This window comes from Apium graveolens, chromosome 1, assembly GCF_009905375.1.
Source record: "Apium graveolens cultivar Ventura chromosome 1, ASM990537v1, whole genome shotgun sequence".
Taxonomy (NCBI): Eukaryota; Viridiplantae; Streptophyta; class Magnoliopsida; order Apiales; family Apiaceae; genus Apium; species Apium graveolens.
This window is the reverse complement of record NC_133647.1, coordinates 28,090,874-28,095,398: the sequence shown is the minus strand read 5'-3', so window position 1 is coordinate 28,095,398 and position 4,525 is coordinate 28,090,874.

Genomic DNA, 4,525 nt, shown 5'->3' with positions numbered 1-4,525 from the left:
TAACGATCATTTTGTTAATAATATTCTGCTTTTAGAGAGGTCTGGAAATCTTTACAATCTTCTTCGATCACGCTCCGGCTTCTATTAAATCAATGAATTCTTCGACCTCTGATAATCCTAGTAATTGAATGTATAGCTACTCCGTACGCTGATTCTGTTGTAAGTTTTTATCAAACAATACTTGCACTTTACTGTTAAGAATAATCAACTTCTTCATAATCATAGGTTACTTCGTTCTTGAAATTAGCAATACTAAGTTTGAAGCAGCATCCTTCCAAGTAATCTGGAATTTCTAACAAACAAGAAACTCAAGTAGTAACTTGACAACCAAGGTTTAAAACTTATTTTATTTAAAAAGGCTTTTGGAAATTTTGTAAGGAAAATCTTCTTGGAAAACTTGTTAAAAATTTTAAGAATCACAAGTCCGGTTGTCCTTACTATATGAGTTGGTTGTTGTCCTTCCGACCTATAACAAGGTACCAATTTAAAGAAACAATCACATAAAGGTCCGTTCACTTCGATCTACCTTTTCTCCTTTATCGAGTCCACTTACCTTCCTTAATCGACGAAACTTCAATTGTTGTCATACATTATCTTATTCGTAGCTTCACATCAAGGCTCCCGTACATTATCGTTGCAGTAGTTAAGTAAAACAGGCTATCCAATAGTCAACAAGTCTATTTCATAAAACAAAGTTTGCCCATATCACATCACATCACTACTTTACATATCGCATTTATCTTAGCACCATCATTTAATTCCACCAAAAATTTCAGATTTATAACTTTTTCTATAGCTCTTTTCAAAATTCAGCTAATCCCTCCCATAATTATTCACGGGTGGCTTAGTTACTAATGGCTTCTTTTAACCCGATAACAGCTATCCTCTGAAATACTTAAATCTTCTTTCTAAACTTCTTCTCACCTTTATTTATATCTCAAGCGCTCACCATTTACTGTAATTCTCGAATCCATCCTCGTAGGTACAATCGCTTCATAGGACAAGTTCTAAACTGGGGGTATAGAACATGATGTAGGGTAAACTAAAGAGATACACTCACAGCCGAATGTCTAGTGAAACAAGAATAATCAGATGAAGGTTCTTGAATAGGTAATCTCATATCAAGAGGCGGAAAAATTAGCGTAGAATAGCTTGAAGAAGTGCAACCGTTATAACGGAGGGTAGTACCATTAATACTGATGGAAGAACAAGGTGCAAATCAAATTTGATAGAAGATGACGATCCTTGAACGGAAAACTCCAAACGATCAGATGATACAGGGAAGTCAGGATCCACCATTGCCGTTGTCCAGAGATCACATCGCAAGTTAAGAATCCCGAGTCGCAATACGAACCGTGCCGGAGACCTACTATACAATCACACTCAACCTCACAATGTCTTATCTTTCTATTTCCTATTCCTAATCCTAACCCTCTACCCAATCCCGACAATCTAGGCTTGTTTCAGTGACTTATAACCTGTAGCTCTGATACCAACCTGTGGCGCCCTCCAAACCCGGGTCAGAAGTTTGGGGTCCCCAACACATGCACAATATAAACCTGTATAGGAAATGTTATTTGCAATGACCCTGTTTCACATAACCATGGATCGCAACAGGTTAAAGTATGTAAACAAGCCACAATCTTAACCTTTATTACAACGTACCAAATCCCAACTAATTTAATTTACAATTGATAATAGAATCATTCTTACAATCTGACTATCTCTATACCGCATGAAGCTTCTGCTAGCTCGATTCAACTCAACTGCAACCTTAGCCCGCACTTTGGACTGAGGAACTTCACTAGCATCCACATTTTTTTCAACTGTAAAATATATAAAAGAATCGCAAGGGTGAGCTAACTAGCTCAGCAAGTCATAATGGTGATAACTGAGGTTAAGCAATGATCAAATGAGATGATTTCAAGGAATCAAGTTTCTTTTTAACTAATCATTAGAATTGGATATTCATTTTAAGTTTTAAAAACCAAGGTTAGGCTGCTGATCAGTCACGCACTAACCCCGAGCAAGCACACAACACTGCTCTAATTACTGGATCCAAGGCACACATTGGCCTAACTTGACCATTGGTATGGTCTAACCACGAATCTGGTCCACATATATAAAAAGTATCCAATCCTAAAGCAATTTAGTATGATAACAATATGATTCAATAAAACAAGATCATAATCAATGATGGTTAAACATTTGCATAAAAACATAAGGAAACTCATGGATATCTCACGGGTATATCAGGGTATGTATAAGAAACGGTTTTCAGTTTGTACAAGGGTCAGGTATTAGACCAGTAATAATTTTTCAGGATATGGTTCTTTGATGTTATAAAGAACGATTGGAATATAAAAGTTTCTATGTTTTCAAAGCATTCTCTTTCAATATTTGGTGTTTGATAGTTATACTTTTGAAGAGTAGTATTATATTTGTATGGTTTGGTGTCTGAGGATCAACAAAGGACGGTTCGCAAGGAATAAGGCTTATGGCTCAAGATCAAGAAAGAATCAGGATTTAAGGGTAAATAGTTTGAAGCATATGCATTATAAAACAGGAGTTATGTTTAATAAAAGCAACATGTTATGAAACAGTTCGAAAATATTGGTAATATATCTTGAAGAAACGTTCAGAAATACTTGCCTTATTACAACTATTACTGCTCAACTCTGAGCCGACTCTGCTGCTCAAGCTCTAACGTCCAACCACTAGATCCCATTGGGTTCGACTTCGACACTCAGGTTTTTCTGTTGCAACTCTGCTGGGATCGTCGACTGATTGCTAGGTTATCTTTAGTCCATTATCCACTTTCAGCATTCCCGACTATAACCTACAGGGTCAAAATACCCTACGTTAGACGTCTAGGTATACTTGACATATCCTCTATACTAATTCTTACCTAACGATATTCAAACCCGACTCATAATTATTCATATTATAATAATACACGCAACAAGTAGGGTTCACAATCTCAAAAATCGGTTCAGTGTTCATTTTCGGAAAATACCCATACTCTTTATTTTACAAAATCAGGGTTATCGATTTAGAAAAAATATTTCATCACATCGTACAATTAAGTTTCGTATAAAACACACACACATATATGTATATATATAGCCTCTCGATGTCCCGATATTCATCGGATACGTTTCCGTATTTGCGTAATTCAGTTTCCCGAAAATCGGGCAGCGTATCCTTTGTTTATCGGACTACCCGTCGAAACATTAATCGATGTCAATTCAACAACAACAATCCAATTCAAAACACGACAACCAATCACAACTCGCAAATTCCAATTACCGGCTCAACCCAACAATCAATCTAATCACAATTCGTCAACTAAATTACGTACTTGACTTTAATGTAAAATCAAATTCTCGTTTCAAAGATAATTTCACGAACTAATTTATTTATTTTAAAATATTAGGACTCAGAATTATATCATCACCGTCCACCGTCGGCTCGCCGAGGCTCATCCCCGACGGCGGTAAAATTCGCGGGTACCCATTGCTTCGGGTTTCCAACGCTAAGTTCTACCGATTAAAATTCATCGAAATAATTCAACATTAAGAGTTAAAAATTCGAGAAATCACAAAGATAATCATCGAATTAAATAAAAATCACCACATCAGTTTTTGAATTACTGGCAATTAGTAAAACCGAACCATATATACACACTTATGGTTGGAACACTAACACAGCAAAGCGAAACACAACAACAGACAACGAACAAGAAACCAGGCCACCTAACCTCTCGGAAATTCCGAGAGGCAGCAACCATAACAACTGATTGAGAATACATATACATACTGATATATATATATATACATGCAATCAGCAACACCCAGAAACTGAATACAATTGCGAACTAATAAAGCCCGGCCGGAAAGAAGAGAAACTGGAACTTACCGGAAAGGAAAAGAAACAACAGTAATCGGGATGAGAAAAGAAAAGGGACGGAAGCGGGGAGAGGAAAAAAAAGAGAGTGGGAGAGTAAGATGAGAGATTACAGGGATGAAGTGAATGAGCAAAGCTGGTTTCTGTTTATTATTTTTATTTTCTGATCCTTGTCCACTGTACTGCGCGAATGAATTGAAAAGGGACCACGTGTCCAAGGATTTACAAGGGTGTGACACGTGTCCAGTTTCTTACTGCAGGCCAAATTTATAATTCGTGTTTCTCAATTTTATCGAACCAGGTTGCCTATAAAATAAATTCGGGAAATTAACAAAATAGTATTAAAATTTTCTAAAAATCCCGAAACTAATAAAATAAAATTTTTATAATTTTTAAAACATTTTTGAAATGCAACTCGTATCCCCATTTTGAAATTAACGAATCGAGCTGTATTTTAAAAAAATTCAGAAATTTACGAAAATAGTCTTAAAATGTTATAAATATTCTGAAGTAAATAAAAATGTAAATTTCAAGATTTTAAAATATTTTCTAAAATGCACTTTATAGGCGCTTTTAACAAATAACCGAAACAACGCGCGGGTGAAATTAATCCCGAAAA